Source organism: Aquarana catesbeiana, linkage group LG04, assembly GCF_042186555.1.
Source record: "Aquarana catesbeiana isolate 2022-GZ linkage group LG04, ASM4218655v1, whole genome shotgun sequence".
Classification (NCBI taxonomy): Eukaryota; Metazoa; Chordata; class Amphibia; order Anura; family Ranidae; genus Aquarana; species Aquarana catesbeiana.
In genome coordinates this window covers 44,504,272-44,525,998 of record NC_133327.1, presented here as the reverse complement: position 1 = coordinate 44,525,998, position 21,727 = coordinate 44,504,272, and the positions used below count along the sequence as shown (strand labels likewise).

The 21,727-nt window shown below is 42.8% G+C and overlaps 2 non-coding genes across 2 annotated transcripts; both read right to left on the bottom strand.

Moving 5' to 3' along the window:
- Positions 1-12,455: 12,455 nt before the first annotated feature.
- TRNAA-UGC (transfer RNA alanine (anticodon UGC)) lies at positions 12,456-12,527 on the bottom strand. The gene has a single exon. It is a non-coding gene; the product is annotated as a tRNA-Ala (tRNA).
- Positions 12,528-21,431: 8,904 nt separating this feature from the next.
- On the bottom strand, positions 21,432-21,503 carry TRNAA-CGC (transfer RNA alanine (anticodon CGC)). Its single transcript has one exon. It is a non-coding gene; the product is annotated as a tRNA-Ala (tRNA).
- Between the last annotated feature and the right edge of the window lie 224 nt (positions 21,504-21,727).

The window sequence follows — 21,727 nt, the reverse complement described above, 5'->3', positions numbered from 1 at the left end:
TTCACAGTAACCACCAATGTAAGGAGGGATTTACACTGACCACCAATGTAAGGGGGACATTCACACTGGCCACTAATGTGAATGAAATGATTCTACACCAAGCACCAATGTAATGAGAAGATTTACACTGACCACCAATGTAACTGAGACATTTAGCCTGCGTTCACATTTGTGTGTGTCGGGAACGCATGCAAAATCACTTTACTGACACCACAGAAATGTGCTGCCCTTTAGCAGATACACAATTAATTGTTAATGACACCCTCACACATCTGCTGACATGTGCCTTGGCACATGTGATTTTAAAAAAGGGTTTGGGACTTTCTTCCGCATTTGTAGCGCATAGAGCAGGCCATTGAAATGAATGGGCTGCCCTACACGCAACCGTCATCTTTACCCACCCTGGCAGTACACCTTTGCACCCCAAACCTCCCCCATCCTCTCCACTACAATCCCCCTCCCCTTTAACTCTACCTGCCTCCTCTGCTCATCTTTGCACTCACCTTCCTTACCTCCATACATCCCCTCCTTGCTCACCTGTGCACCCCAAACTGTAATTCCTTCTCTGCCTACCTCTGCACACCCCACACTACCCTCCCCCACTTATTTGCTTAACAGGCTTATGTTAGGCTTAATGACCACAGTTGTAAAGGGACATGCTTGAAAGTCTTCCCTACCTCCCCAGTGGGCAGCATTCAGCATAGGTGATGGTGTATATGACCTCAGGGGGGCATGATATACATATGAATACTGCCTCTATTTACATAAGAATGCAGCCGGGCCGCTTCCATTTACATTTTAATGCCGGTGTTCTGCTGAGAAAGTTCAGCTGATAAGTTCCCCCTCTACTGCGCAGGCGCTGTGGAAGTGGAATAGCTGAAAATCAGCTGTACAAGGCGCCTGTAAGTGGGCCCCTCGCGGGCTCGCTTCGCTCGCCACGCTTCGGGCACGGCATCGCTTCGCTCGCCTTTTTTAGATTCCCCCTCTAGGTCCACTTGGATGGTAGGGAAGGAACCTGGACCCAGAGCGCAGGCGCCGTGTACAGCTGATTGTCGATCTTGAGCTTCGGATATCTCCGGCGGCTGTTAGTAGTTCGGACTGCGCAGGCGCTGCGCCTGCGCAGTACAGGGGGGGAACTTATCCGCCGAAGGAACTTATTCGGCAAGACACCGGCATTTACATGTAAACACAGGGTCTGCAGGTGAGTTATCCGTACACAATAGGGCAGAGCTGGGCAGCATTAGTAACAGAACTTCACACTGAGATATAAGGACACAGCACAGGACTAAAACCTCAAGGGATGAGGGAATTTAAACGGGGATAGTTGCCAAGTTTGAGGCAGCTGCTTTGGGCCCCACAACAATGACAGGGCCCAGGGCAGCTGCCCCTTTTGCACCGCCTTAAAGATAGTCCTGGATGAAACAGCAGCAGGGAGATCCTCAGGTACAGTTCCCTCTCCAACAAGGAGAACAATGAGCAGCACAGTATTAACATCACATCTCAATCCAAATCTAGCAGTCAGAGTGCCTTAGATCATCTCGAATGGCAGATACACAGCAATCAGGCTCAAGGCACAGGAACTGCAAAAGTTCATGAAAAAGGGTAAACTTTTTTATGGCCCTGTTTAGGCACAATTAAAATTTTTAGATGAATCCTATAAAATAGCAACTATTTACATTTTTGAAGCCAGTCCCAATTACAGTCTTGTTCCACCACATATGTATGGTGTAAACAGGACACCTAGAAAACAACTGTTCTCTGTTCAAACCACACATATGGTATGCAGAAAAATGCAGCTCAAGAGACATGGCGTGAACAGACCCTAAATATGACTGTGCAGTCCAACAGGTGTCAGAGTTGGACCCAGTGCATTCAGTAATCAGCACAGTAATAGAACTGGTTAGACATGCCTCCTCTCTTCCTTTGTGATTAGGGGGTGTGGCTGTTACTCAGCTCTGCCAGCAAAGAACACTGCAGGGGGAGAGCAGGAAAGAGCATTAAAAGAAAAAAAACTGTCCTCTACATTTAAATCTTCCAAATGTGTCACCCAGAGAGAGACAACCATTAAAATTCTCATGTTCTGGTACAGAACACCCGATGTAATTCATAAGTATGACCCTTCAGTCTCGCAACATTGTTGGCGATGTGGAACTGAAATAGGCTCACTGTTCCACATTTTTTGGCAGTGTCCTTTGATTCAACCTTTTTGGTGTGATGTACATTTTCTTATACAAAAGGTGACGGGGGTGTCCCTTCCGATGGATCCCTTGACCTATTTACTGGGCCTACCTCCATCAGGGATATCTAAAAAGACAAACAAATTAATATCCTACATATTACTAGCCGCCAGAAGACTTATTCCGTTATTCTGGCTATCCAATACCCCTCCCCCACGGTCCAGATTACTACTCTTGGTGGCTGAGATTCGGACAATGGAGTTTTTGACAGCCTCGGTACACGATTGTGTTTCCAAGTTCACTGAAATATGGGAACCATGGGATCTTTCGGAGTATGGGACCCCCATGACACCAGGCTCACCCTAATCTTAAGTCAACCTTATACTACCTGTGTATATGGCCTGAACTGATCTCAAGGACCCAGACTCCCTCCAATATTACGCTTATTTCCACACCATAGGGAATTGACCTAATATATCTATGTGTTTTGTTCCTGTGAACACTTTTTGTCACCTATATTTGTTACTTTATACTTTGTTTTTCTTTTTACTATAATGATTGCTATATAATGCACATGCATTGACAATGTAATGCTCGTTTTGCTAAAACTTTGTATTTAATTTTTGAAAATCAATAAAAATACAATTATAAAAAAAACTTTCAGAAAAAAATTCCGAACACAAATCATAACGTGGGATTACAGGGCTATAAAGAGAGTTTTAAAAAAATTGCCCAAATATAGACTTTAAATATTTTACTTTATTATATTGCAGCTTACCAACCATTAGGTGGCCGCATTCGTTTTCTTCTCTTATGCCGCGTACACACGGGCGGACTTTTCTACCGGACTGGTCCGACGGACTTTTGAACAAACGGACTTGCCTACACACGATCACACCAAAGTCTGACGGATTCGTACGTGATGACGTACACCGGACTAAAATAAGGAAGTTGGTAGCCAATAGCTACTGGCTAGCGTCGGATTTCGTCCATCAGACTAGCATACAGACGAGCGGATTTTTTGACCGAACTCAAGTCCATCAGACAAATTTAAAACATGTTCCAAATCTAAAGTTAGTCAGATTTTCGACCGAAAAAGTTCGCTGCAGGTCCGATGGAGCCCACACACGGTCGGATTGTCTGCCGGATTTGGTCCGTCGGACCAGTCCGGTCGAAAAGTCCTCCCTCCCAGCACATTCTTCCCAATCCCCCATCCTAGCACAAATAACCCCAATGATCACTGCTAGCACAAATCCCCTCCACCCCCACTTCACATGATACCACAGTGCCCAGGGCAACCACCCGTCCTGCCCACCCCTAGTCCTGGCCCTGAATGCAGCCATCACATCTAAGAATTGGTAAGCTGCAACATAATAAATGTTTGCTTTTAATACTGCTTTGCAATTTTACTTTAAACACTAAAAAGGAACAGTTTTATCCTACATGTTGTACAACATTTTAATAAATGACTGCCAATGTCCTTGAACAATAATGAGCGCTGTATACCTTAATGTTACTTTTCCTGCATTTTCATGTGCTTTTTAACCACTTTCCACCCACGTAACATATATGTGCAGCAGCAAAAAGGGCGGGCTTTAACACCCATACATATAGCTCCCAACTGTCCCCGCTTTGGAACAAAGTCCCTCTTTCCTCCTCATTTGTGCCTCATTTTGGTCTGATCTACAGTTGTGCTCATAAGTTTACATACCCTGGCAAAAAAATTGAGGTTTCTTGGCCATTTTTCAGAGAATATGAATGATAACACAAAATCTTTTCTTTCACTCATGGTTAGTGTTTGGTTGAAGCCATTTATTATCAATCAACTGTGTTTACTCTTTTTAAATCATAATGACAACAGAAACTACCCAAATGACCCTGATCAAAAGTTTACATACCCTGGTGATTTTGGCCTGATAACATGCACACAGGTTGACACAAAGGGGTTTGAATGACTATTAAAAAGGTAACCATCCTCATCTGTGATCTGTTTGCTTGTAATTAGTGTATGTGTATAATAAAAGGTCAATGAGTTTCTGGACTCCTGACAGACCCTTGCATCTTTCATCCAGTGCTGCACTGACGTTTCTGGATTCCAAGTCATAGGGAAAGCAAAAGAATTGTCAAAGGATCTGTGGGAAAAGGTAGTATAAAGCAGGAAAGGGATATAAAAAGGAAGATATCCAAGGAACTGAGAATGCCAGTCAGCAGTGTTCAAACTCTAATCCAGAAGTGGAAAATGAGGGGTTCTGTTGAACCTAAACCACGGTCAGGTAGACCAACTAAAATTTCAGCCACAACTGCCAGGAAAATTGTTCGGAATGTAAAGAAAACTCCACAAATAACTTCAGGGGAAATACAGCACTCTGAAAACATGTGGTGTGGCTGTTTCAAAATGCACAATATGGAGGCACTTGAAGAAAGATGGGCTGCATGATCGAGTCGCCAGAAGAAAGCCATTACTACGCAAATGCCACAAAGTATCCCACTTAGACTACGCCAAACAGCACAGAGATAAGCCTCAAACCTTCTGGCACAAAGTAATTTGGAGTGATGAGATGGAAATTGAGCTTTTTGGCCAAAACCATAAACACTACATTTGGAGAGGAGTCAACAAGGCCTATGATGAAAGGTACACCATTCCTACTGTGAAACACGGAGGTGGATCGCTGATGTTTTTGGGATGTGTGAGCTACAAAAGGCACAGGAAATTTGGTCAAAACTGTTGGTAAGATGAATGCAGTATGTTATAAAAAAAATACTGGAGGAACATTTGCATTCATCAGCCAGGAAGCTAAGTACGGGACGTACTTGGACATTCCAACATGACAATGATCCAAAACACAAGGCCAAGTCGACCTGTCATTGGCTACAGCAGAATAAAGTGAAGGTTCTGGAGTGGCCATATTAGTCTCCTGACCTCAATATCATTGAGCCACTCTGGGGAGATCTCAAACGTGCAGTTCATGCAAGACAGCCCAAGAATTTACAGGAACTGGAGGCTTTTTGCCAAGAGGAATGGGCAGCTTTACTATCTGAGAAGATAAAGAGCCTCATCCACAAAAGGCTTCAAGCTGTCAATGATGTCAAAGGGGGCAATACACGGTATTAAGAACTGGGGTATGTAAACTTCTAATCAGGGTCATTTGGGTAGCTTCTGTTTTGATTACGATTTAAAAAAGAGTAAACACAGTTGATTGATAATAAATGGCTTCAGCCAAACACTAACCATGAGTGAAAGAAAAGTTTTTATGTTATCATTCATATTCTCTGAAACATGGCCAAGAAATCATAAATTCTGCCAGGGTATGTAAACTTATGAACACAACACTATATATATAATTTCAAAAAGTGTTTCACAGTGCTAAACCTTTCATTCAGTTTCTAAATTGCTGTATTTGTAAATGTTAAAAGCCAAAATAAAAGAAATAATAGTGAAAAAAAAACCCCCAAGCACTTGTGGGTTTAACAAATTTTTTTTGTAGAAGTTTCCTTTAAGGGGGTGTGTCCTACGCTTACATACTTTTTTTTTTTTAAAAAGTGTCCCTCGTTCCCATTTCAAAAAGTTAGGAGGTATGCATAAGCCACATATATGCCCAGGGGCAACAGAGCTTTCCATGCTGAGAGCACCCTCACTGTCAAGGGCAGCTTTCGACCTCTAGGCTCCATGCATATTGAAGCTCATAAAGGGACGTTTTTGGGAGTTTGGGCTTTTTTTTTTTTTTTTTTTTAACAGCCCATAAACTCCCCTCTGTGTTATCCTATGTGTCTATGCACACATGGACGTTTATCAGCAGTGGAGTTTATGGACTGTTGTCTGAATGCCCTAAAATCACATTTAGGAGCAGTTTTTCTGACCACAAAAAAACGCTTAAAAACTTTAAATGCACATAAACGTTGATAAATGCTCAAAAACCTGGCTCACCAGCGTTTAATGTTTTTGATTCATTAAAGAAAACAAAACAAACAAAAAAAAAAGTTAATAAACACTATTGCAAAAAAAGCTATTGCACAGTGGATGTTAAAATAACGTTATAAAAACACCAGTAGCTTTCCAGTGAGTTTTTTTTTTGCAATAGCGTTCATTAGCTTTTTTCCACGTTAGCATTTTTTTGCGTTTTTTTTTTTTTTTTTCCCTTCAATGGATCAAAAACGTTTAACAGAGTGTTTTTACAGCTGAAACAATCCTCTGAGATCCCACTAGTTTTGTTTTTTTTTGTTTTTTACAGCCAAAAACTGCTGATAACAGCCTGTGTGTGCATGGACACATAGGATAACATGCTGAAGAATTTGACTGTAGAAAAAAAAAAAAAAAAAACCCACATCTGAAGCCAAAAACAGCAGCTGTAAAAACATCCAGTGTGTGTGAGGCCTTAATGATCAGGAGTCGGCGGGACCAGCTGTTGATCATGTGACCGCCAATCACGTGATTAAGCCCAGGGAGTAGGCAGGACTGGCCAGAAGACCCTGTTAAAAGGACAAGGGACAGGAAAGGGGTTAACCATTCAACAGCCACAAGTCCAAATATATAAGATATAAACATGTTTACAATATGAGACATCTTATACCGCACAATAAGGTGCAGCATGCAATAAATACATTTTATTTTTTTAAATTTAATTTATTTTTTATGCAAAACAAAAATGCATGCATGTTTTCCGACAAGTTGAGGGGTCCATAGAAAATCAATGATCATTACCCGCATGCTGGTTATGCGCTTCCATTGTATGGTGACAAGTCCCTCACCTGGATGAGCGCACATATAAAAGTAAAATGTGCAATGGGGCTCATTGATGCAGGACAATTAGGATTATAAACACGTTGTAAAGAACATCGATGTCAACATTGAAGACCAAAGACAAATCATCAACATCCTATGGATCCTGTCTGGATTTTATGGCAAGGCTTATCAGACTAAGGACTGGATCACAACTGAATCGCACAGGAATGTGTGCCATGTTCCCATGGGGTGCGACTCTTCATTTGAATGAGTTGCAAATCGCATTGGAAAAAAAAAAAAAGAAGAGCATGTACTGCTTTAAAAAAAAAAAAAGAATTGGTATCTGCGTTTGGGGTGCGTTTAACGATAGCAAATTGCAAGGGCAGTGCATTTGAGCGCAGTGTGGGAAACGTGCACAGAACGCAACTTTCCCATGCTGCGTTTTGGGGTGTACCTAGTGTTGCCACCTCATCCCTTTAAACCCGAACACATATGAATTACACAGGTTCTGAGGCTAATTTAATGCAGATAAGGCAACAAGTGAGTTTAATTACCACCTTAATCGGCCACACAGAGCCTGTGTAATTAATATATGTGTTCGGGTTTAAAGGGATGAGGTGGCAACTCGAGGTGTACCAGCCCTAAGGGCTCATTCACACCATTTCCACTGAGCTGCATAGATCAATACAAGAGCAACTAGAAAAACAATTGTTTTCTATGTGCCTTATTTACACCATCCAGGTGCATTGGTGCGGAGTAGAAACCCACTATGTATGCGTTTCTAAGCATCGCAACTCACCATACCGCAGTGCATTACACAGATCTGAATGATGTGTTATTTTGTGACATGTCAATAAAAATAAACAAAACAATGCAATGTGTTATAACAATGCAATAAATAAATAAAAAGGGGAAATGATAACAATGCATTGCACCACCCCTTCATATTGCCCACCAGCAGTGCAGCCGGTTTTTGTGTACTGGATGGCGTGGACAAGCCCTTTAAACAGCATTTCCAGTGTCAAACTTGGGACTGTCTCTGGACACCCACTATTACAAACACTAAGCTCCTAATAAAGGACTAATGAAGTAAAATCTTGAAATAAAGGAAGACTCTCACAAACAAACACTGTACCTTATCCCACCTGCTGCAACCACTGTACACCCCCAATACTGCACACCAATGGATTAATCTACTGCTCTCTAACACTCATAGGACCATACCACTTTCAGTACATGAGGGGGGAATATCATCAGTCTACTCCCAGAAACAGATGAGAAAATCAGTGTGCAATGGACTAGTCCAGTCCACCAGGTGTCAGAAGGGGGATGCCTGGACAAATTAAACAGGTGCAAGCTGAAAGGCAATTAAAATTGAATAGGTTTGTCCATATAATGAGAGCCAGAGGGAATTAAAGTGTTATGCTGGCCATACGCTATACGAAAAATCGTCTGAAATTCGGTCATTTGACCAATTCGTTTGTTTTTCGGCCAATTAATGGGCAGAAAATCGAAAATTGTTTGGACGTTTTTGAGCCGAAAAAACGAAGGACAAATTGGAAATTTTCTGCCGAAAGAACGATAAATTGAAAGGTTAATGTGCTTCCCGTCTGAACTGTTTGCACTAGGTATATGTAAAAAAAACGAACAAAAAACGGATTAATTTATGTCCACTGATTGATTTATCGGTCATCACATGATGGCACTACTATTTACTCTCACGGCCGAATGTTCGTTTTTCTAAAATGGGTTTGCCGATTTTTTTTTTTTTTTTTTGTTTATATAGTGTATGGCCAGCATAAGTACAACCTAACTGTAAACTTCTCTTATGTGGTCGCTTTTGTTCACTTGCCGACCAAGTTTTTTCTGGCACTTTTTGTTTACAAGTTTAAATCAGTATTTTTTTTGCTAGAAAATGACTACACAATCCGAATATCGTACGACAGATCGTACAACTTTTTTTGCTTAATAGTTGCAAGTAGAAATTCTATAGGTTAATAAAGTCACGAAAACTGTCGTACAACAGAAAAAAAAATTGGAAGTGATGTCCTGTGTTGTATTTGTATTGTATTTTCGGACGACAACTGTACTAACTAAACAAAAATCGTACAAACTCGTATCGTACAAGGAAAATTTTCGTGCTTGTCTGATCGAATAATATCGGATGAACTGTCGTGATCGGCTCTCGAAAGTAGTGTACACACGATCCCAAAATCGTATGATTCTTCCTCGGATGACAGTTTTCATACAATATTCGGATCGTGTGTACAGGCCATTAGAACCCCCAAACATTATATATATATATATATATATATATATATATATATATATATTTTTATTTTTTTTTAAGCCGAGACCCATGGAAATAAAATGGCGATTGTTGCAATTTTTTATGTCACGTGGTATTTGCGCAGCGGTTTGGCAAACACAATTTTTTGGGAAATAATATACTTTAATACATTTTTAAAAAAACATAATATTTACCCCAATATTTTTGGAAAATGTGAAAACTGATGTTACACATACCTAACGCGTCACGCTTTAAAATTGCTTACGCTCGTGAAATGGCGACAAACTACGGTACCTAAAAATATCTATAGGAGATGCTTCAAATGCCTTTATAGGTTACCTGTTTAGAGTTACAGAGGAGGTCTAGCACTAGATTAATTTCTCTCACACTAACGTTTGCAGGGATACCTTGCACATGGTGCGAACACCGTTTACGTATGTGTTCACTTCTGCGCATGAGCACGAAGGGATGACCAGCAGTGCTCTACAGTGCCACATCTATGCCCCATCAGTGCTCTACAGTGCCACATCTGTGTCCCATCAATGCCCAGCAGTGCTCTACAGTGCCCCATCAGAGCACATCTGTGCCCCATCAGTGCCCAGCAGTGCTCTACAGTGCCCCATCAGTGCCCAGCAGTGCTCTACAGTGCCACATCTGTGCCCCATCAATGTTCTACAGTGCCACATCTGTGCCCCATCAGTCCTCTACAGTGCCACACTTATGCCACATCAGTGCTCTACAGTGCCACATCTGTGTCCCATCACTGCCCAGCAGTGCTCTACAGTGCCCCATCAGTGCACATCTGTGACCCATTAGTGCACATCTGTGGCCCATCAGTGCCACATCTGTGGCCCATCAGTGCCACATCAGTGCACATCTGTGCCACATCAGTGCCCAGCAGTGCTCTACAGTTCCCCATCAGTGCCCATGAGTGCCACTACAGTGCCCATCAGTGCCACCCTATCAGTGGATCCTCATCAGTGCCTGTCAGTGCCGTAAATATGTGTAAAAAATGCGTAGAAAACTGTATTTTCATTTTCTTTCCACATGTTCCAAAAACTTGTGAAAAAAAATGACATGTTCAAAAGACTCATAATGCCTCATAGAATATACATTGGGGTGTTTGCTTTCCAAAATGGGGTAATTTTGTTTCCATTGTCCTGGTGCTCCATGGACTTCAAACGTGTGATAGGTCATCAGGAAATTAGGCTGGGTTCACACCTAATGCCGTTGCGGCTCACAGCAGGGGTCCTGTGCATCCTGGTTCACCATTTCAAGTTTGATTTCAGCCCAAATTTTGGGCTGAATTCGGACCAAAAACAGACAAAAAGACACACAGGTCTCCTGTGCAAATTCGCAGTGCAGCCACATCGGAGGTATGTGAACCGCCTCAATGCCATGGAGCCGAGGGGGGCCATCTTCCCCCTCACTCGGCAGCCAGCCCAGCAGGAGAGAGGATCTGATAGTCTCCGCCGCTACGAGCAGCTCTGGTAAGTGGCGGAGACCACCGCAGCATGGCGGAAGGGGGGCCCTCTCCTGCCCCGATAAAAGTGATCCGCCGCAGAGTCCACTTTTATCTGAAAGATGACCGTCCTCTGAAGAAGAGGATACTGGGGTTATGGTAGCTATCTGCTGCCATAAGAACGACAGTCCTCTTCAAAGTGCCGACGTATAATGACGGCGGGCGGTCCGTAAGTGGTTAAAGGGTAACTCCACTTTTGTGGGGAAAAAAATTAGCAAATAAAGAAAAAATAATATAGTGCATATAATTGCGACACTAATCATATTGTGATTGAATGTTATTAAAAATTACCTTTCCTTTTCAATCTGCAGCCGCTGTAATTTTCTGAGAATGCATTGCAATATGGCTACCTGGAGTTGTTCTGTACACAGAGTGTAAACTGACCACTCTCCAGAAACATCATTTCCTGCTTGTGTGATTGGCTCACCAATTTTCCCAGAAGTCTGCCTAAGATACAAATCAGATTTCAGGCATCCCCTGCAACAAAAAATGTAATTTTTGGAGAGATACTTTCAATAGGAGCATGTCTAAAGGAATGCAGGCCCAGCAGATTTCCTTATTAGTGCTCTGCAGCTGCACACCTGACAGTTAATGATGAAACCACTCCCATTAGACCCACTCAGAACAGAGACACAGACTCTGTTCCTGTGTGCTGTGTGAAGTGGGGGTGTGTCCCTTCCCTCCAATCAGCTCTCAGGGCTCACCTCACTGAGCTCTGCAGAGTGTAACTTCAGCTCTCCGCCCCCTGTTTTCTGACAGTTCAGACAAGATTTATAAATTATGGACTTTAAAGGGGTGTAGAGAAGAGAAGACTGCAGGCAAACAAGTACAACTTATGTAGGAGGATTTGTTTCATTTTTGCGTATCACCTGAGGCCAGTCACTCCACTGGGTATATGGAAGGGTTTACAACCGCTTCAAACTGAACTGACTTGAAAATGTGCAAGGTTATATGACCTGAGTCACGTTATTAGCAAAAAACATGACCGAACTGATGACACTACTGTTGACTGACTTACTACCTCTGCTAGAAGTCTGTTCCAAACTGCTCAACTGCGGCGAAAAAAAAAAAAGATCCCAATACGCGTATATTGATTGGTTTGCGCAAAACTATAGGAGAGATTTTTTTTTTTTTACTAGTAGTGGCAGGGATCAGCAACTTATAGCGGGGCTGCAACACTGCGGCGGACATTCTGTCACTTTTTACACTTTTTGGGAACCAGTGACACTAATACAGTGATCAGTGCTAAAAAAATATGCACTGTCACTGTACTAATGACACTGGCTGGGAAGGGGTTAACATCAGGGGGCGATCAAAGCTGGTGGTTATGTGGACTGTAGGAGGTGCTTTTACAAGGGGAAGAGATGGAATTTATTCCCTGCAGGGACACAAACTCCATCCTTCCACCCCACCCCCGTCAGAACGGAGCTCTGCCTTGTCTACATAGGCAGATGTCAGTTCGGTGGCTCTGCCTGACGATCGACGAGTGCTGGAAGACATCGAGTACCCTGCACCCGCCGATTGGCTTCTGCTGTGTGTAATCACAGTAAAAGAAAGCAAGCCGACAGCGGCACGTATGCGGGCCCCCCTACCCGGAATTGTCGGATCAACTATATATACGTTATATAGGTGCCACCCTATAGCAGGAAAACCGTTATACAGCGGACTTAAATCGGTTAAGGAGAGCAACCAACCAGACCACCAGCTGGCAGGAATCAAATATTTTTAGAGGCGAGTAAAAAAAGCTGGAGATGCCGGGGATTGAACCCGGGGCCTCATACATGCAAAGCATGCGCTCTACCACTGAGCTACATCCCCTTGTTGTTTTAGTTGATTGTGAACTCTTATATTGACCATACACTATACGAAAAATCTGCCGAAATTTGTTTGTTTTTCAGCCAGTTAATGGGCACAAAATTGATAACTGTTGGGACGTTTTTGAGCCGAAAAAATGAAGCACAAGTTTGGATATTTTCTGCCGAACGAACGATAAATTGAAAGATTAATGTGTTTCCCGTCCAAACTGTCTGCACTAGGTATATGTAAAAAAAATGAACAAAAAAATGCATTCATTTATGTCCACTGAACGATTTATCGGTCATTACATGATGGCACTACCATTTGTGCTCACGGCTGAATGTTCGTTTTTCGAAAATGGGTTTGGCTGATTTTTTTGTATAGTGTATGGCCAGCATTAGTTTAAACTTTTACCTGTAGTTAATCATGTTATAAGTCTTATCTGTAGGTACCCTGAATGTCTCCTAAACGTCACCGTTTAGTTGCTATTTACATCAGCTTCAGTCGATGACATCACTGAGTGTCCCGCGAATGCAGAGAGCACTATGCCGCAATAGTGACTGCCGTGCATTCGCAGAAGTGATGTCACATAGTAGGTGAGGTTGAAAATAGACACAAGTCCATCAAGTCCAACCTATGTGTGTGATTCTATGTCAGTATTACATTGTATATCCCTGTATGTTGTGGTCGTTCAGGTGCTTATCTAATAGTTTTTTTTAAAACTATCAATGCTCCCCACTGAGACCACCACCTGTGGAAGGGAATTCCACATCCTTGCCGCTCTTACAGTAAAGAACCCTCTACGTAGTTTAAGGTTAAACCTCTTGTCATTGCGGCCTGGCCATTTAAATGCCTGCAGAATAAGAACCCAGAAGGGAGACTGGAAAAAGATGGTAGCGCTAAACACTGGAGGGCTCTGTTTCAAAGGTAAGTCTGTAATAATGTGCTAGTATGTGGTGCACACTAGCACATTATGGTACAAACCTGCAAGAAGGCCAATTTAAAAAACAATATGTGCAGTTTACTACCACTTTAATATAGCTCCCAAACAGCCAAGAATTGTTGAAGTGGCTTGTCTTATGACAGATGTACAGGCAATCCCTGAGTTACGTACAAGGTTCTGTAGGTTTGTTCTTAACCACTTGCCCACTGGGCACTTATACCCGCTTCCTATCCAGACCAATTCTCAGCTTTCGGTGCTCCTACACTTTGAATGACATTTACTCAGTCATGTAACACTGTACCCATATGAAATTTTTGTCCTTTTTTTCCACACAAATAGAGCTTTCTTTTGGTGGTATTTGATCACCACTGTTTTTTTTTTCTTTTTTGCGCTATAAATTTAAAAAGACCTAACATTTTGTAAAAAAAAAATGCATTTTTCTTTGTTTCGGTTATAAAATGTTGCAAATTAATTTTTCTTCATAAATTTTTGCCAAAATTTATACTGCTACATATCTATAAAAAAGAAAAAAAATACAAAAAATACAAAAGTACAAGCCCAGGTGTGATCAATCATTGAAAATTGATCACATCTGATGACACCTGATGTACTGACGGCCTATCTCATTTCTTGAGACTTAGGCCCCTTTCACACTGGGGCGGTTTGCAGGCGCTATTGCGCTAAAAATAGCACCTGCAAACTGACCTAAAACTGCCGCTGCTGTGTCTCCAGTGTGAAAGCCCCGAGGGCTCTCTCACTGGAGAAGTGCGCTGGCAGGAGGGAAAAAAAACTCCTGCAAACAGCATCTTTGGAGTGGTGAAGGAGCGGTGAATACACCGCCGTCTTGCCTGATCCGACTTTGGCCTGCGACTTGTGCTCTGATGATCTTGAGGGTGAACTCCACGCCAAATTTTAATTTAAAAAACGGCATGGGTTCACCCTCCAAGTGCATACCAGGCCCTTTGGTCTGATATGGATTTTAAGGGGAACCTCCCTATGCCAAAAAAATGGCGTGGGGGTCCCCCCAAAATCTATACCAGACCCTTGTCCGAGCATGCAGCCCGGACGATCAAAAAAGGGGGTGGGGATGCGCAAGCGCCCCCCCCTTCTTAACCGTACTAGGCTGCATGCTCTCAACATGGGGGGTGGGTGCTTTGCGGCAGGGGGGGGTGCCCTGCGGCCCCCCCACCCCAAAGCACCCTGTCCCCATGTTGATGAGGACAAGGGCCTCTTCCCCACAACCCTGGTCGTTGGTTGTCAGGGTCTGCGGGTGGGGGGCTTATCGGAATCCGGGAGCCCCTTTAATAAGGGGACCCCCAGATCCTGACCCCCCTCCCTATGTGAATGAGTATGGGGTACATTGTACCCCTACCCATTTACCTGGGGGAAAAAAGTGTCAAAAAAAACCCACACTAGACCGTTTTTTAAAGTAATTTATTAGGCAGCTCCAGGGGTCCCTTCCAACTTGGGGGGTCTCTTCCGACTTCTCCGCTCTCTCCGGCCTCTTCTCCCGCTCTCCGGTTCTTCTCCCACTCTCGGGTGTCTTCTGCCGGGCTCCTCCGCTATCTTCTGCTCTTTTGCCCGCTCTTTTGCTAGCGCTGGCCTGGTCTTCTCCGTCATCTTCTTCCCTCCGGTCTTCTTCCGATGTTGACACAATGCTCTCTCCCGTTGTAATGGCGTGTGCGCCTTAAATAGGCATGGGGCGTGGTCACCGGATGATGCCATCCGATGACCCCGCCCCTTATGATGTCACTGCCCATTATGCCCCGGGCGATTAAAGTTAATGAACCCCGGGCTTTTAAAGAACTAAACCTAAAAGTGCATTCTATGCATCCAAAAATATAGAAAATTTACCAAATCACATCATTATTCTATCAAAAAAAGTCAAAGCAATAACTCCAAGGCCAATAATAAATAACACGTTATCTCCTCCGATTCTGCAACATGTCTGGTTGATTAATGGCCATTCAGAAACGAACTAAAAAGCATGGAATGAAAAGTGCGAAATGAAAAATGCGAAAACAAAAGCACGAATCAACACTCACCAAACTTCTACTAACAAGAAATTAACAGAAGGAGCCCAAAGGGTGGCGCTAAAGAGCTGAAAAACCACGTAGTATGTCACTACTTTCGTGATTGTTGGCCATTATTTGTGTGACTGTGTGTATGCAAGACAAGTTTGAGCCAATACCCTTCGGACAAAATTCCACAGTTTTGTTGGCCAACAATCCAATCGTGTGTATAAGGCATAAGGATGAGCTCAGGTGTGTTTGCAACCCGGACGTGCAGAGCTTCAGCCAAACACTAACCATGAGTGAAAGAAATGTTTGTCAAATCGCATGTCAAAATGCACCAATGTGAACCAGGGCTCAGTGTCTCAAGTAAGGATGAGCTCAGGCGTGTTCGCAACCCGCACGTGCAGAGCTCGCCAGGAAGTCGGCACTGCACAGCGCTAATCACAGCAGTGAGACATTTCTCGATCACTGCAGTCGCGGATCGGGAAAATGTCTCACTGCCTGTGATTAGCGCTGTGCAGTGCCGACTTCCTGGCGAGCTCTGCACGTGCGGGTTGCGAACACGCCTGAGCTCATCCTTACTTGAGACACTGAGCCCTGGTTCACATTGGTGCATTTTGACATGCGATTTGACAAACATTTCTTTCACTCATGGTTAGTGTTTGGCTGAAGCCATTTATTATCAATCAACTGTATTTACTCTTTTTAAATCATAATCACAACAGAAACTACCCAAATGACCCTGATCAGAAGTTTACATACCCCAGTTCTTAATACCGTGTATTGCCCCCTTTAACATCAATGACAGCTTGAAGTCTTTTGTGGTATTTGTGGATGAGGCTCTTTATCTTCTCAGATGGTAAAGCTGCCAATTCCTCTTGGCAAAAAGCCTCCAGTTCCTGTAAATTCTTCGGCTGTCTTGCATGAACTGCACGTTTTGAGATCTCCCCAGAGTGGCTCAATGATATTGAGGTCAGGAGACTGAGATGGCCACTCCAGAACCTTCACTTTATTCTGCTGTAGACAATGACAGGTCAACTTGGCCTTGTGTTTTGGATCATTGTCATGTTGGAATGTCCAAGTACGTCCCATGTGCAGTACACTCCTAATTAAAAATATCCAAATTGAGACCAATTAGCCATTTGTCATGTGACTTGTTAGTGTTACAAGGTCTCAGGTGTGAATGGGGAGCAGGTGTGTTAAATTTGGTGTTATCGCTCTCACTCTCTCATACTGGTCACTGGAAGTTCAACATTGATCCTCATGGCAAAGAACTCTCTGAGGATCTGAAAAAAAAAATTGTTTCTCCACATAAAGATGGCCTAGGCTATAAGAAGATTGCCAAGACCCTGAAACTGAGCTGCAGCACAGTGGCCAAGACCATACAGCTGTTTAACAGGACAGGATCCACTCAGAACAGACCTCGCCATGGTCGACCAAAAAAGTTGAGGGCACGTGTCCAGCATCATATCCAGAGGTTGTCTTTGGGAAATAGACGTATGAGTGCTGCCAGCATTGCTGCAGAGATTGAAGGGGTGGGGGGTCAGCCTGTCAGTGCTCAGACCATATGCTGCACACTGCATCAAATTGGTCTACATGGCTGTCATCCCAGAAGGAAGCCGCTTCTAAAGATGATGCACAAGAAAGCCTACAGTTTACTGAAGACAAGCAGACAAAGGGCATGGATTACTGGAACCATGTCCTGTGGTCTGTTGAGACCAAGATAAACGTATTTGGTTCAGGTGGTGTCAAGCATGTGCAGCGGCAACCAGGTAAGGAGTATAAAGACAAGTGTGTCTTGCCTACAGTCAAGCATGGTGGTGGGAGTGTTATGGTCTGGGGCTGCATGAGTGCTGCCAGCACTGGGGAGCTACAGTTTATTGAGGGAACCATTAATACCAACATGATCCCCTCCCTTCGGAGATTGGGCCGCAGGCAATATTCCAACATGGTAACTACCCCAAACACACTTCCAAGATGACCACTGCCTTGCTAAAGAAGCTGAGGGCAAAGGTGATGGACTGGCCAAGCATGTCTCCAGACCTAAACCCTATTGAGCATCTGTGGGGCATCCTCAAATGGAAGTTGGAAGAGCGCAAGGTCTCTAACATCCACCAGCTCCGTGATATCGTCATGGAGGAGTGGAAGAGGACTCCAGTGGCAACGTGTGAAGCTCTGGTGAACTCCATGCCCAAGAGGGTTAAGGTAGTGCTGGAAAACAATGGTGGCCACACAAAATATTGATACTTTGGGCCCAATTTGTCCCTCTTTTTTACTTAGGAGTGTTTTGTTGCCAGCGGTTTAGACATTGATAGCTGTGTGTTGAGTTATTTTGAGGGGACAGCAAATTTACACTGTTATACAAGCTGTACACTCACTACTTTACATTGTAGCGAAGTGTCATTTCTTCAGTGTTGTCACATGAAAAGATATAATAAAATATTTACAAAAATGTGAGGGGTGTACTCACTTTTGTGAGATACTGTATGTACAGTCAGGTCTATAAATATTGGGACATCGACACAATTCTAATCTTTTTGGCTCTATACACCACCACAATGGATTTGAAATGAAACGAACAAGATGAGCTTTAACTGCAGACTTTCAGCTTTAATTTGAGGGTATTTACATCCAAATCAGGTGAACAGTATAGGAATTACAACAGTTTGTATAAGTGCCTCCCACTTTTTAAGGGACCAAAAGTAATGGGACAGAATAACAATCATCCATCAAACTTTTACTTTTTAATACTTGTTTGCAAATCCTTTCCAGTCAATCACAGCCTGAAGTCTGGAATACATAGAAATCACCAGACGCTGGGTTTCATCCCTGGTGATGCTCTTTCAGGCCTTTACTGCAACTGTCTTCAGTTCCTGCTTGTTCTTGGGGCATTTTCCCTTCAGTTTTCAGCAAGTGAAATGCATGCTCAATCGGATTCAGGTCAGATGATTGACTTGGCCATTGCATAACATTCCACTTCTTTCCCTTAAAAAACTCTTTGGTTGCTTTTGCAGTATGCTTCGGGTCATTGTCCATCTGCACTGTGAAGCGCCGTCCAATGAGTTTTGAAGCATTTTGCTGAATATGAGCAGATAATATTGTCCGAAACACTTCAGAATTCATCCTGCTGCTTTTGTCAGCAGTCACATCATCAATAAATACAAGAGAACCAGTTCCATTGGCAGCCATAAATGCCCACGCCATGACACTACCACCACCATGCTACAATGATGAGGTGGTATGCTTTGGATCATGAGCAGTTCCATTCCTTCTCCATACTCTTCTCTTCCCATCACTCTGGTACAAGTTGATCTTGGTCTCATCTGTCCATAGGATGTTGTTCCAGAACTGTGAAGGCATTTGTAGATGTTGTTTGGCAAACTCTAATCTGGCCTTCCTGTTTTTGAGGCTCACCAATAGTTTACATCTTGTGGTGAAGCCTCTGTATTCACTCTGGTGAAGTCTTCTCTTGATTGTTGACTTTGACACACATACACCTACCTCCTGGAGAGTGTTCTTGATCTGGCCAACTGTTGTGAAGGGTGTTTTCTTCACCAGGGAAAGAATTCTTCGGTTATCCACCACAGTTGTTTTCCGTGGTCTTCCGAGTCTTTTGGTGCTGCTGAGCTCACCGGTGCGTTCGTTCTTTTTAAGGATGTTCCAAACAGTTGATTTGGCCACACCTAATGTTTTTGCTATCTCTCTGATGGGTTTGTTTTGTTTTTTCAGCCTAATGATGGCTTGCTTCACTGATAGTGACAGCTCTTTGGATCTCATATTAAGAGTCGACAGCAACAGATTCCAAATGCAAATAGCACACTTGAAATTAACTCTGGACCTTTTATCTGCTCCTTGTAAATGGGATAATGAGGGAATAACACACACCTGGCCATGGAACAGCTGAGCAGCAATTGTCCCATTACTTTTGGCCCCTTAAAAAGTGGGAGGCACATATACAAACTGTTGTAATTCCTACACCGTTCACCTGATTTGGATGTAAATACCCTCAAATTAAAGCTTAAAGTCTGCAGTTAAAGCACGTCTTGTTTGTTTCGTTTCAAATCCTTAGTGGTGATGTATAGAGCCAAAAAGATTAGAATTGTGTCGCTGTCCCAATATTTATGGACCTGACTGTATGTACGATTTTTATATTAGTATGTTACACACAGCCAGATAAGCCTGACAAAGAGCAGTGATGCTCGCAACTGTACAGTGGCTTGCTTGTATTTTGTACATGTTCACATCGAAGTAAAGAAGAATTGCATTGAAGCACGAGTCCCGTTTTTTTCTTCAATTTAAATATCGGTGGAGGATTGGGAGTCCACCTTCACGGTGCTTTGATAATCAAATCAAGTAAGAAAAGGAAGTAGCCCACCCAATTATCTATCTATATATATATATATATATATATTAGATAGATATTGTTTTTAGCAGAGACCCTAGGGGATAAAATGGCGGTCATTGCAATTTTTTATGTCACACGGTATTTGCGCAGTAATTTTTCAAACGTAATTTTTTTTCGGAAAAGAAACACTTTCATGAATTAAAAAAAAATACTAAAGTTAGCCCAATTTTTTTGTATAACGTGAAAAAAGATGTTACGCCGAGTAAATAGATACCTAGCATGTCACGCTTTAAAATTGTGCACACTGGTGAATTTGATGCCAAAATCTCCATAGGTGAAGATTTAAAAATTTGTATAGGTTACTAGTTTAGAATTACAGAGGAGGTCTTGCACGAGAATTATTGCCCTCATGCTAACATTTGCGGTGATGCCTCAGATGTGTGGTTTTAATGCCATTTACATATGCGGGCGCAACCAAAGTATGCGTTTCACTTCTGCGTGCGAGCTTGAGGGGACAGGGGCGCTTTAAAAAGATTTTTTTATTATTGTTTATGTTATTTTTATTTTTTTTTTGTTTTTACACTTTTCCTTTATTTTTATTTTTTTTATCACTTTTATTCCTATTACAAGGAATGCAAACATCCCATGTAATAGGAACAGGGCATGACAGGTCCTCTTTAAAGATCAAGGGGCTAAGATAAAAAAAAAAATATTTCAGGTTTCCCAGCAAAAAAACAACAGTGTTTACTCTATCTCTGTCAGCACCGGAAGGGATGTCATGATGTTGCTTCTAGCCACCGTGGGTCATAGAGATGGCCGGGGACCATCTGGTCCGCGGTCAGCTCTATGGTAAACCAAAGACGGTTTCATTCTCTGGCTCCCCGGTTGCGCGGGCAAGCTGGAAAAAGCAATAGAGGGAAGGAGGAAGGGGGACGTCCCCTGCCATCATCTGTAAAATCAATCAAGCGGCTACACAGCTGCTATAATGGCTTTTACATGGCATGGAAGCGCCTGCTGGAAAAAGAGATATCTGCAGCTGCAGGCTTCATTCAGATATCTCCATTTAAAGTCCAGGACATCATCACACACCAGTCCTAATTAACTAACTATAGTAAATAACTGACTAACTAACTGTAATATAGATTACCACCGGTTCTCTTTATAAAAGATATTCTCCTATCTCTTGTTCAACTCTTTGTTGCATACCTCTGAGTATTTTAGTTTCTGCAGCATATTTGGCAATTACAGAATCACAGTATATATAAAATAATATGCAAGGTGGTTGGAGGGAAGCTTCAGAATGGCAAAGATGTTTTTATTACAAATTATGTGAGCAGACTGCAGTTCCTCTTTAACTTCTTCAGATCCGCGCTATAGCCGAATGACAGCTACAGCGCAAACCTACTTTGCTGGGAGGGTGTCAACAGAAGTGCTCCTGCGGCCTGCGCGCCCCCTACAGGGGGCGCACGGTGCGCTCTGTGATCAGCGATTCCATAAGACTCACAATTGACTTTGTTGAGAAGTGGGTATTAGTTTTGTTGAACATTCCATCTTAAACTGATATTTGCACCTCAAAGCAGCTCTTATTTAGAACAATAATTTGTTGTTGCTTTGCAAAAGCCTGGAGATGCCGGGGATTGAACCCGGGGCCTCATACATGCGAAGCATGCGCTCTACCACTGAGCTACATCCCCCACTTCTAGTCTTTGTTGTTCAGTATTGTACTGTTGGAGTGGGAGGTGAAATTGGAGAGCTGAAAGGTTTTCATTGGTAACAATGAGACTAGGGTTGCCACTTTTTCTTCAAGCCAAACCCAAACACTTTAGCGGCGCACAGCCATATTTTTTTTTACAGTATAAACTATACATATATTTGCTATTAAATAAATTTTATGGGTCAGATGGTAGACGCACCAACT